At 41.0% G+C, this 13,770-nt stretch overlaps 1 protein-coding gene across 4 annotated transcripts in view; it reads left to right on the top strand.

Moving 5' to 3' along the window:
• The window catches only part of LOC141008663 (protein PHTF2-like), a 40,669-nt gene that overhangs the window by 1,703 nt on the left and 25,196 nt on the right, over positions 1-13,770 (top strand). For 3 of the 4 annotated variants that reach the window (XM_073481112.1, XM_073481111.1, XM_073481114.1), the window contains exon 2: positions 4,343-4,402. The exons of the other annotated variant lie outside the window; for it this stretch is intronic. The gene's annotated coding sequence lies outside the window, so the exon portion shown is untranslated. The remainder of the gene's footprint in view (positions 1-4,342; positions 4,403-13,770) is intronic. 4 annotated transcript variants of the gene reach the window in all.

The following is a 13,770-nucleotide window of genomic DNA, read 5'->3' on the forward strand; positions in this document are numbered from 1 at the left end:
ACATGTTTCGCCGTTCAGCCAGCCTTGTCTGTTCCAGTGTCTGACTAACGCTGTCATTGCTCACCCAGATTTTCCACTGCAATCATAATGCATGACCCCTACATTAACGAGTCCACCACAAATCTATAACACACAGCGAGGAGAGTCAAATAAACCTTTTTAAAGCTTCACATCCTCATACGTTTTTTTATGTCAACATGAAGTTTGTACATGAAATATAGATTCATTGTAAATCATGTCCGCACAGGCTGAAGACACAGAACAGATCAGACTATGTTTGAGTAATAAGTCATGTTATAAAACAATGACACCAGCAGAAACGACCCACTGCAGTATCGTGTACTGCTGCAGCTGTTAGACATGACTCTGTTTGGACTGTAGCCAATAATTTACCATCTTTGTTTCACCTGCAAGCAGTAAGCTATGCTGTCAGACATGTATAGCAGCATTATGTAATGTGGGGTTCTGTATTTAACTTTTTGTAAAAATCGAATACTTAGATTTAGGACTTTATCTGTTGATTATTTTCTCGACTTATAGATCAGTTGTTTGGTAAATAAAATGTCAGAAAATGGTCGAACAGTGTTTCCCAAAGCCAACGATGACGTCCTCAAATGTTTTGATTTGTCCACAACTGAAAGCTATTCAGTTTTCTGTCATAGAGGAGTAAAGAAACAAACGAAATAAAGATAGGTTGTGATTAATTGAATAGTTGAAAAGTAATGGGTTAATCATTGCAACTCTACTTATATATTACTGCTGCATAACGACGAAGCAAACCTCTCTTTGATTTAGGCTGTTTGCTCCGTGAATCCATTCAGATCACACTGACAGTTCACTAAAACCCATCTTTTGAAAATACATTGTCAGGTAGAAGAAGCCTTGGGGTGCCCTTGAGCAAGGCACTTTAATGCAGTGCAGCAGCAAACGGCAGGAAGCGGTGGTTGCAAGAGCACTCAGCAAGCGTTTGCAAACAAGTCTTGTTATTTGTTGACAGACGGGAGATGAGAATGAGATGATGAAATCACTGTTCCTGCGTCTTTTGTGTCGACAAGACTGGCATTATGTTACACCCCGGGACACTCCGAGCAAACACCTGCACATACACACACATTATGGACGGGACTACACAGTGTGTGTGTGTGTGTGTGTGTGTGCGCGGCATTCCAGACATTGATTGATTGATCGTCAGTTAGGCCAGTAGTACTTGTCGGTCAAGGCGGCTGTGCAGCAGTTCTGCAGTGTTCGTGAACCTGTTTTTATTTGCATATACATTTTGCACAAAGTGAATTGTAATGGTTGAGTGACTGCCTGATTGAGTGTGTCATTGTGTGTAATTGTAGCATCCACACACTCAGACTGCTGTCTATTGTCTGACCAGCCTGCTGTTTTCTATTTTTCTTTTATTTGTTCTCCCTCTCTCTTTCTCTCTGTCTGTCTCCGTCTCTTTGAGGAGATCTCAGACGATGCTGTGTGCATTGTGCAGCTCGATTCTGCCTGCAGAGCTGGTTACATCATCAGCTGCAATGTAGTTACATCATACACACTAGACTGCCATATCATCTTATGTTGGAGCTGCAGAATGGCCTGCGGAGCTGTGACATAATTCATAGCATTATAACTTTTGCAGTATCGAGCGCGAGAAGAAAGGTCACAGAGAAAGGTCAAGTGGCTTCGAGCGAAGTTGCTGATGTTACAAGCTCGGCTGCACTGCAGGTTGTGTTAATGATAATGTGGAGGGTGTTTTGTTAGGATGAGCCATTGCTGCTCAAGTTCTAAGTCTGTAAAACAAGTGTTAAAGGCAGGAGGGAGAGTTTATAACAGGTGCACTTGACTCTGGAGCTGCTCAGACTTTTTGTTAAATGAAGAAATGCAGTAGCGATAGTTAAACATTTTGACACGTCACCGTAGGAAAAAAAACATAGGCGTAAACAAAACCAAAAAAAAAAAACGGACTGAATTACATTTGGCTGCTTCAGTTTCATGGTCCTTGTACTGTGCATGCTGGCTCACGCAAACAGAATAGAGTCATCGTCAGTGTTATTAGTAACGCCTGCACTTTTCCTTGCTGTGACCTGCTGTGTCAAAAGACGTATCGTTACATGTTTGGAGACTTGCTGCAGGTACAGAAGCAAACGCAAGTCAAGCTTTTCCATATGCCTTTTTCCCCAATACAAGTGTTTTTGATTATTTTTGGCGTGACGAAGAAGTCAGTGAAACACAGTCCTGAGAAGAGGTCTTTGATCTAAGGCTGGTCTAGGGAATTTTTACTCTAATTGTTAACAGTTTTTTCCCCCTTAAATTCAGTTTCAATGTCTATTTTTCGACATACATTGAGATTTATTTTTAAACGGGACAAGACTGCATCATGTCTATCTATTAATAAAAGATTGGCTTCATATTATCAAAGCATATACTAATCTGCTGCACTTGTAAACTTTTCATTTCTCTTCATGGTGCCTTGACCCCTTTGAGGTTCTGTGAATCACAAACTCCACAAAATCCATCTCTGTTGCTGTAGTTTTTGTCAAAATCTTGCACAAACTTGCATCTGGGCCCGATTACTTTTGTGGTTTTGTCTTCCTTTAACTTAAGGATGTCTTGGCACGAATCCTTGTTATACTAGTCATCCTAGGGACAGTTCACCCCCCCCAACATGATTTTCCTCCTAGCTTTAGTGCCAGTTATCCATCTAGATTGTTTGGTGTTAGTTGACACGTTTCAGAGATATGGACCTTAGAGATTTCTGCCTTCCCCTTTAATATATTTGAACCAGATGACACTACGCTTGTGGTGCTCAAAGTGCCAAAAAAAATTATTTGAAAAACTAGACAGCTATGTTTCCCAGTTACTCAAGCTCAGATTCACAAAGTTATATGAAAGGGTTACAGGAAATGATCTACATTTGAGATAAATCATAGGTTACAGTTCGGTTTCAGGAAACTAAAATAATGGCAGAATGCTCAGGTCCAAGATGATTCAGATAGGGTTGCTGGTTACTCAAGTTATTCCACAGACCTTGCTGTAATCAGTTTTATGTCGTAACTATTTTCTTTCTATAAAACTACACCTGCCAACTGTATCCCCTCACGGAAGGAAGACTCATGGAAGAGAGGCTTGTGGCACTGCAGGATGTAAACATTAATACCGCCATTCCCGGCTGAGCTGTAACATTAGCTTACTTCGTTTAGTTAGCAAGCCTCTTGTCCAAGAGTAGATGCACTCGTCTTTCAGTCCGATGATACGGAAATGAAATGCATGAAACTGCTCGCAGCAAAGTATGATCTTGATTCATTATTTCTGGAAAGAGACATCACTGTTGAGGTATTCAAATGTTTTCTTGGTACTTTGAGCACCACAAGCCGAATGCCATTTAGTTATTATATTCGAGTTAAGGCTATATCTCCAAAACTCGGCAACTCGCACCAAAACAATCTTGATGGATAAACAGCACTACAGGTAAGAGGAAAAATATGTATTTCTGATTTTGGGGTGAACTGTCTCTTTAACCTGGCTAACAGCTGTTGGTTTCCAAATATAATCACTGAGCTACAGAAGTGTAACTTACTCCTGCGTCTCCCTCTAAAGCCTTTTTTTAACGCCTGAGTGAAGATGCACTTACATGGAACTGCTTTCTTTTGTTAATTCCTTCAACTGCATCATATTGATGTGACTGAGGGTCATCCTGCAACAGTGTGACTTCGAGTTTCAGGTTACGTGCATTTGTTGTCCTGTCATTATCAGAAACGTCATTCTGTAAGATAGTTTATGGTGACAAAGAAGACAGGTTGGGGATGATTATGATGATGAAAGAGACAGATGACGATAGTGGTGGTGGTGATGGTGGCCAGACTCCTGACTTTGCACAAGTGCTATATTGTTGGAGGAAAGTTGCCTGTTGGGTTCCTTTTCTGGCTGATGTTATTCATTATTGTTTCTGAGAAATCATACTGTGTCTAGAGGGGACCTGAGTGAGTGAGTGTGTGTGTGTGTGTGTGTGTGTGTGTGTGTGTGTGTGTGTGTGTGTGTTTGAAGCTCGGCAAGAGAGCTGCTTTTAGTGTCTTTGTGCAGCTTCATCATGTGGACATAAGCCAAAGCACAAATCACACACTGCTCAGAATGCACGCACACACTGGAAACCCCATTTCACACATGAAATTAGATATAGTTATTAGAGTTGACGGACTGGCTTCGAGAGACTGACACACACACACACACACACACACACACACACACACACACACACACACACACGCTGCTGTCGTTGCTTTGAATCTCAAATGCGATCATCACAGGACACTCAGTCTTGACCTCTCGCTCTCTTTGTTTTCCAAATGTCCAGCTCCTGTCCTAATTTGGCTGTGAGGACGAAACACCAGTCAGCTACACGGCCTGACTAGAGGTGAGTCCAGTCTGTGTGTGTCTGTGCATGTTTGTGCGCTCATTGTGTTTTTACTAGTTTGCAGCTCCCCCCCCCTCCAACTTCACATAGTCTGTTTTTGTTTGAGCGTTGCATGCTCCAACAACCCCTGTTCTGTTGCTGTGAGGGTGTCAGCTGTCCACACACACACACACACACACACACACACACACCAGTGAGCCTTCTCAGACAGAACCAGTAGCTCGTGAGTACTGTTCATTATGTCTGAAAGAGAAAGACAGATGGAAAAATAGGAGAATGTGCAAAAAAAAAAAGGACATACTTCCTCTCTGAGGAGAGCATGCAGGGCTTTTTTAGTGTGTGTGTTCAATCAGCAAAAGCGTGTGTGTGTTTGTACGACTCAGTTCTTTCAGTTCGTCTGTGGTTACTGGTTTCCTATCCAACAAATGCCCACACTGACGCAGAGGTTCTCCGTCTTCCTACTACATGTTACCACCAGTTTGTCCAGAAATGTGTTGTATTGTATTTTCACACATTTGACAAAACCGCCTAATGTTAGACACACAAATATAAGGTGATTCAACTTCGGAAGAGAGTTGTGACTAAGCCTGCATGGTGACCTACAAGAAAGATCGGTAGCTGAGATATTTTGCATGAACATTTCTAGAGTATGATTGTGTAATAGAAATATTTACAATGCTCAGCGGAAATTGTTCCTTTAAGAGTCAAAGAGCTCTGCTGTGCACCATTGTGTTAAATGCCTAACTTTAGAAGAAGGTATGTTTAATGGTCTCCCCGAAGAGAAAAGGCAGTGTTTGTTCTGTGATGTAGGTGTACATTACAGACAAAGCTCATTTCAGGTTTTATCTCATGAGCTTCTCTCTTAAGACACATTCAGCCGGATCTTTAACCCTGAATTAGTCACGGCAGACTAATTTTAGAATCGGGGAGTCACAAGGCTTTGTTGTTGTTTGATGTTTAGTTCTCGGGGAGTCGCAACGGCTGATTAATTGCCTGAACGATCAACGATCTGGCTGATCAGAAATGTTGGTCGGCTGTGTTGCAGTTTGAGGAGTTCCACGGTCTGATTTCCCTCATAACTGCTGTGAAAAGATTTGTTAGAAACTGCACTGAGTTTGTTTAAATTACAAGCTGTGACAGTGGTAATGTTTTCACCTTGTGAGTCTTAAGGGTTGGAAAATCACAACATGATCCCTAGTATTATTTTTGTAGTGGTTGTAGTCTGAACTAAAAAAAACTAAACTTCGCTGCAGATCAGACACCATATTGTCAGAATCTTCCTGCCATCTGCAGCTCCAGATTTTTCATTTTCTGTCCTTCACTGAAGAATTGTTCAAAATATTACTGCCTTTCTTTTCTTTCTTCTTACCCTTGTAAAGGATGCTATTATCTTGTTTGGATGAACTTTATTGGAATTGCCAATAGATAAACTCAATTGGGGTTCAATGTTTCTGTTCATGGCTGGTCAGTTGATCCTTACAGTGTTGTAAGTAGAGCTGTAACAATTCGTCCATTGATGGATTAAATTAAATTACACATTTTTTGGCAGCTGTTTTGATAACCTTTAAATAAATTCTGTCATTTTTCAAGCAAAAACATCAGACATTTGCTTGTTCCAGCTTGTTAAATGTTAAAAGATTTGCTTCTTCCTTTCTTTTCTGTCATTTTTGATAATAAATGAAAAGTCTGGGACTGTTGGTTGGACAAAAGAAGCAATTACAGGATGCCACTTTGGGCTTTTGATCAGCATTTTACATACATTTTTTGACATTTTATAGACTAAGTAATTAATTGTATAAATAATCAGCAGATGAATCAATAAGCCCGTTGTCAACAAGTCTGCTCTTGTCCAACAAATGTTTTGCCATTGCCAACTGTATTGTTGGTGTCTTACAAGTTCATGGGGGCTGGGCACTTGTGTATGGGTATGTGCATGACACAGTAAATAACTAATGAGCCAACTACCTGTAGTGTGTGTGTTGCTATATGATCAAGCCCTGTATAGGTCAAGCGTAGTGTCGTTTGTTGTTACTTGAGAATGTCAGGGATTCACCCTACATGACGGAACACATGATCCCCGTCTCCTCACCACCCCTCCGTGTCACACACTCACTCTGAGAATCCCCCCGACACCTTCGACCCTTCACCGTCGATTGAGCAGCGTCATATTTCCTGTGGGCATGCAAACACACACACGTGCCCCCTCGGCCCAGCTCAGAGATGTAACCTGCACCCATCATGAAATATAGAGCACCCAGAGAGAGGGGGAGCAGCTAGTGTTTCACATCACGAGTTAATGGACTCATGAAGGAGGTCTCCTCTTGTGCCCAGAGAAACATTACACTGATAGAAAACCAGCAGTCCTAAAACAGCTTTTTTCACTGTAATCTTCTCTACTCTGACATCTCGTCTATTCTCTTCAGTTCCTGTGTTTCTCTGTAATTAACCATCTAAAAACCAGCTTTGCGGTCAACTCGGATACAGATCAGTGCAGGAGGAGTTTACAGCAGTGTTGCTTCATGCTCAGTTTCCTTCTTTCCTTCTTTTCTGCTTCTTCAGGCCATAATTAGCAGCTCGGTTTTCACATACAATGAATGAAGTGAATTTGTGTATAAAGCCTTCTATGCATGCCATACTTTGTCAGTCAGTATTGATTTTGACAGCAAATTTAGATTTAGTTGTAGTCATAGTTTTCTGACTAAAATGCCATTTAGTTTTAGCAACCTAATTCGCGTAATAAATTTTATCTTTTTTTTATTAAACAATTTTATCTTGTGACATGCTGTGCTTAGGATCTGATCAGGCTTAGGCACAAAAACCACTTGGTTTGGGAAAGGAAGCGATCATGTTATGTTTGCTAAAATCACGGCTGGAGATGTCCCAACCTCCTGTCAAAATTACTATCCAGTGGTCTCCTGGATCCTGACAGGATTTTTAAACTGCGGTCACTGGCTCAGCAGCCTTCTCACCTGTAACTGAGACTCTAGTCGACTACATCTACAGTAGAAATGGGTTTAGTTTTCCCTTTAAATTTCCAAACACAGTATATACTTACAGAAATATTTCACCCCTAGAGTGATGGTCTTCTCATAAAACTGGGCTGTCTACAACACCCAGAATGCACTGGGCCAGACGGGACCACTAATTGCCCCGTTTGATGGTGGCAGTCTGGTCACTAAAAGTACACAAAATATGGTTCTGAATACATTTAAGGCAATGCAGTAACAGATTCTTGAGTCATATTTGATCAGCATTTCCTATTTGACAGTTTAGTTTATCCAATCATAGCAAACAAACATTGTTAATGTCAAACCAAAGGTCTAACTTTAGCACGTCTCCCTCCTCCCTTCCTACCACCACACAAAGAGATTATTGTGGTTAGATCTCTTCCCAACTAGTCCCACCCTAATATTTATGTCTGGTTTTTAATCGTTGATGAACTGTAAATAGATTTAATCATAGTTGACAAAGTAGTTATTGTCTCGTTTTCATCAATGAAACAATGTTTCCAAAAAATATGTCAAATTATTCATCAACTGTTTGTTTGTTTTCCCTGAGGTGGCTTTTCCAGCGGCCTTAAAAGTCCTCCACCTGTGAACTGTGAGTGGAAGCGTTCAGCCGATCGTAGCTTCTATATAGGAAGCAAACGAAGCCTGTCACATGAACCATCCCGCTGCCCTAAATTTAAAACCTAACGTGACTCATTTCAAAGTTTATCCAGCTTGTTAAACCTCTGATGCTGCTGCAGTGTATACAGTTACACATCACAAGGTTTAGGAAACATACACTGCACTGACCGACCTTAATGTGTGTCTCCTGTGCTCCACTTAACTTAAAATACTTCTACAGAAACAGTGTCACACTTTTAAGATAGAATTGGGGAAAGCAAGCCCCTGTTTTCAAAATACATTGATTGAAATGCCATTAAGCCTCAAGAGGTTGTGAAAGTCACTTGAAATCTGAAGGGTTCTGGTTTGATAGCATTTCAGAAATCAAATCAGAATCTATCTAATCTTATCTAAATCCTTCTTAATTTGCCCTCCCCTTGTGTAGGATTTGGGTCAGATCTGCAGCTTTATCAATGTAGGCTTTGTCAGTGAGATTATTAGTTAGATTAGCTCAGTGACCGTCTGAATATTTAGTAAATTGTGCTTTCCTAATAAAGAACAGAGGAAATTAAACATTCAGCAAGAGATTCATTAGTCAGAGCTTCACATATGAGGTACTTTAACGACTTGGAACTGAGTGCAAAATGTAGCCAGTTATTGGAAACCAACGCTAGTCATTTGCAATAATGTGAGACATTAAGAATGGAAAGAGAAAGTGTGTGCGTGTGTGTGTGTGTTAGTTAATTTCAGAGAGCACAGACTGTAGCTATAAAGTGTCAGATTAAAAAGTCAGAGTGCTGGCAGGTTGCATAACCAATTCAATTAAATGTTATGAAAATCATCAATAAAATAATCCTCATAACACACACGGCTTCCACATACCACACAGTTTCCATCAGACACACACCCACACCGGCACTCTCAACACTCCATTTAGCTGTCTTGATTTTGAACGATTTCTTTACTAGACTGTTTGATAGTCAGTGCTGCCGTGCTGCTGTTGTCTAGGATGAAACGGTCCCAAATCAGTCCATACACTAAAAATTACTGGGTCAATTTTATTTTTTTTAGATCAGTGTGTGAGAGCGACGGTGGGGAAAAAACGTTAAACACTACGTCAAATTCAGAAACATGGTACCTCCCCTTCTTTTTTCCCCTTATAATCTCAGTGTGTCCATTTTACAATACAATGAGTAGCTGGGTTTCGAGTGCATGACTTTTACTTGTAGGGGCGTATTTTCACATTATACTTTTCCTTAAGCAAAGGACACACACACACACCCAAAGACTGCCACTACTTTCTTCTGCCACTGATGTTCATTCACAACAACATTCGTACAGTAACTGCAGAAGACATATGGCTAATTACTGAACCATTTCCTGCTCTCACAAACACACACACACAGAGTCACTGGCACAAAAAGAGCTCTCTTATAAACTGTGGCCTACATAATACGCACTGTCTTACTTGACCACTCTCTCCCTTTGTGTCTGTAAATGGGTCAGTTCAGACAGACTACTGGTCAGACAGACTTGGCAAGGGTCTGTGAGTGAGTGTGTGTGTGTGTTTGTGTGTGGTTGTAAAAGTTGCTGAATTCTTTGAGAGCTTTGTAATGGGGTGCGTTTGTGAACGAAGCTTCTTGTTGACAAGAGTTTGTTGTAGCCAGAGTTGCTGGTATGAAAATGACCTGTGGAAAGATGAATAATAACAACTGGGGACAAACGCATTGCAACCTTTTAAATAAAATGTAAGATATCGGGTTATAAATGTAGGCTCAACTCTCGGAGGTTCACAGAAAACACTCTGCCTCGGCTGTTTTCTCTTCAGGGTCTTTGAATCCTGTGACCAGAATATACATACCGTCTGTGTGTGTGTCTGTTGTCTAGGCTCTGTTCCCTAAATACCCTTTAGTTAACCACAGCGTATTTTGAGAACACTGTGAGTGTGTGGTTTTGGAAAAAGTATGTTAGGAAAGAAGTCTCAGCCTATTTGTTATGTTTTCCAGCATAAATAATAACCCAGCAGTTAACAGCTAATCCTGTCTGTGAAGCCATATTGGGCAATAGTACGTGTCTGTATGTGTGTTTTTGTCTAATGATGTCTGTGAATCACTGCTGGCATCACACTGGGCTATGACACAGGGATTTTGAGGCTTTGAAGAGGGAGGATCTGCCTATGTTTCGTATCTCTGGACATGGGAGGATTTGAAACTTTAACGCTGTCGAGATTCAGAGTTAAAAACAGAATGTTGATGTTTATGGTCCATCCCCACTAATGATTGGGTGTCGTTCCCATAGGTTTGTCTGTCTGTTTTCATTCTCTCCTCGTCATGATTACCATTGTTGTTTTGTGGTTGCGCAGTCTGACGGTTTGTTTACAGCAGGAGTTATTAGCAGTTGTTGTTCTGCAGTAATTGGACACCACCAAGACATTTTTATTGTAGACTTAACAGTGATGTTGTCTGATCTTGAAATAGCATGTTGTGTAACATCAAACTACAGAAACCCCACAATAAAAATGTATTACTATAGTTTGTGTGCAAACTTTCTCTGGTTCAAGCTTACTAAATGTGAGGATTTACAGCCTTTTTGTGTTTTAATGTTAATACAAATATTAATTGGATTAAACAAGCAACACATGATGCTCTGAAAACGGCATCAGTCCATTCTAATATTCACCAAAATGATCAAGACATGAGGTGGTTCTTTCACTTCTTTCAACCACTGGACTGCTAGCTTTAGTATTTTTGTGGAAATGTATACTGTGCTGTTCATTTTTTAATATCTACGTTATCAACTTATCGTACATATCATATCAACTTAAAACCCGCTGCTGATCTGACTCTCTGTCGCTTATCTTCTGCTGCACGCCTTTCGTGTCTCTGCCTGCTGTATCTTGTCATTGCCGAAGTCCTAGTCTTGGTCAGAGCTGCCTGTATCACCTGCGTACTGTCAGTTGGTTTTGTAGGCTGTGTTCAGTCCCAGTTCATTGTCCAACCAGAGGTCCTGGTCCAAAAAACATAGGGCCCCCGGCTCCACAGCTAATAGAGCCTGGAGCTAATTAGCAAACAGTAGATAGCTACAGCCAAGGATAGCTAGCAGCAGCTGTCGGTTACTCAGTGATGATGATATGCCGCCTCAGATGTTGCCTTTGAATTCTGGCCATATTCTACAAATGACACCTTTAAGGCCTTTTTGTGTGTGAGTATGAGCTGCTTTCCTTCTCTGGTATTTATCCTTGTATCCTTGTTCTTCTCATTGCAGAAGTGAATAGTTTGAATCTCTGTTAGAACAGCAAATGAGTGAATGCAAGTCTAGGACGGGTGTGTTACTCTCATCATGAATGAACAAGATATAAACTCTTCCTCTGTATCTGTGTTTATGTTTGCTCTTTATATACACCCAGTCCATTATTCCTGTCTGTCACAGCTTCTCTCCACTTAAGATTTAATACGAAGGCCTTGGTTTACACTGTAAACCCATTAACTTGTGTAACCACTGCACCTTAGAAAGGACAAACCAGCATTGTCCATGCTGTTATGTTTAATTTAAGCAAGTTGTGACACCTCTCACATTGTCTCGGAGACTGTCTTGGCCAACTTCACCAGGCAGTACGTGTTCATTCTGTCTCTCCCTCCTACCTGGCATCCACTCTACATCATCATCTTATGGTTTGTACATTAACTTTAGTTTTAATAAATTACTCTTGTTTTAAGTAAATCTTTTGCGTGGACTCCCTCTTTGTCACATTCTCTGAGCTGGTTTGTGACAAAGTGTGTGATAAAGGCCACTATGTGTCAGGAATAGTGTGGCTCTGCAGTGAACGATATAGGGAGGAGTGATGATCGTAATCTTAGACAGGAGCGAGCAAGAGACTTTCTTCCTGTTGCTAAAAATGTCTCTTGCCTTCTGGGGCAGAAGTGCGTGCATGCACTCACACTCAGACACTCACGCTCACACAAACACACTCTCTCACACACACACACAAAACACAATCATGCAGAAATGCATATACAGCCACTCCTCTGCAATTTTATGATCAGCGTGCATGCAGCATTTGTGGTTATGGTCACTGGGTTCTTAACAGTTTTGTACATCAGTCAGCTGCTGGTTTGCTGTGGGTGTGTGTGTGTGTGTGTGCAGTTGATACTACTAGCAGACATCTGAGCTCGACGTAGAAACCTTTCACACTTGGCTCGGACGAGAAAATTTTCTCTCCTTCCTGCTTTTGAACTTCTCACATTCTTGACACGCTGAGCTTGGAGTCGCTCCAACACAGCTTTGAACATGAGTGCTTTGAAACACACACACACACACACACACACACACACACACTAATACTCCTGTATTTGTTTGACGTGATGACTTTATCACACGTATAACATGCTGTGGTTTGGTTGTTGGCAGGTTTGAGCTGTCACAGTGCTGCAGTATGATCTCAGGTACAAAAATTGACTCATCAGATGGCTTTTTGAAAAAAAAAAAAAAAAATCTCCCAATCGTTAAGCAGAACTTCGTTGGAAGGATGACACAGAATTTGCTGTAAATGCGATCGTCAGGGATTACCCTGCAGACCGGCTGCACAGACAAGCCTTCACATGCAAAGCAGGATGTCTCATCTCTGCCATGTCAAATTAAAGGTTGAAACCTGGAAGAAAAAGCATAAAAAAGAGGGAAAAAATATTTGAAGGGCTAAGGGGAAATTGCACACTTCATTAGTAATAAAATTCATTTTTGCAATATTTCATCAGATTGAGTAATATTTTCTGATGATGCCAAAGCGAAAACAGAAAGCTTTCCCTGCCCCCTGAGTAAGCCTGGCCTGCAGCCGCTGCCCTCCATCACTTTCCATCTATCTGCTCCTCCATCCCTCCCACTCACACTCCTCACACAGCAGGACAACGCTGCACTTGCGTAACAGAGAAATAGAAAAGAGACAGAAAGACAGAGGGCGAAGGAAGAGAGGCAGAGACAGATGGAGAGAAGAGAGAAGGAGAGCGGCTAACCGCGAAGCCTCCGTGTTTTCCACTTAACAGCGTCTTATTAACCACATCTTCTTGCCCTCCTCTTCCTCTTCCAACCCCAACCAAAAGAGGTTTCTCCTTTTAATGTTTCAACCTACAACGGCAATCACGGCAGTTCCAGCCCTCATATTAATGCTGACTAGGAAGACGGTTCTATTCAGACATGCATGTTAAGCTGACGTAAATGAGGAAATAATAACTCCTTATTGTTCTCAGTGTAAACTTTGAAACACTTCGTTGAAGTGGAGTCTGCTCTGGTCTGTTTTTAACCACAACAAACACGCTCGCATCACCTCCATCAGCAGGAGATCCTGTTTCAAAGACAACTTCACTGTAATAACACACTGACTGTAACACTTACACACTGCAGGACCTGATATACACTCTGAACACGGTCACAGATGTATGCTGTGTTCTGTGATGTGTACTTCCCATCAGTGCCTCAGATTTTAATAATCAGATGATAATAATAGATTTGGTGGCCCTGAGGGTCAAAATGCAACAACAGCTCAGAAAACACAACATTTAAGTTGTGCTTTGACCCTCAGGCTTACCATCAATACAACATGTGGCTCATTTTGGTTGTAGATATAATTAACAATCATATTATGAGCAATAAAATAAAAAGTTTGTGTGATTTCATGCATTTATCTAATTGACAGAATAACAGCATAATATTCTTTTGTATATTAAGAAACTTTTTTAGATATAAAGAAAGTTTGGTTAATTGTTGACG

This window comes from Pagrus major, chromosome 14 (genome assembly GCF_040436345.1).
Source record: "Pagrus major chromosome 14, Pma_NU_1.0".
Taxonomy (NCBI): domain Eukaryota; kingdom Metazoa; phylum Chordata; class Actinopteri; order Spariformes; family Sparidae; genus Pagrus; species Pagrus major.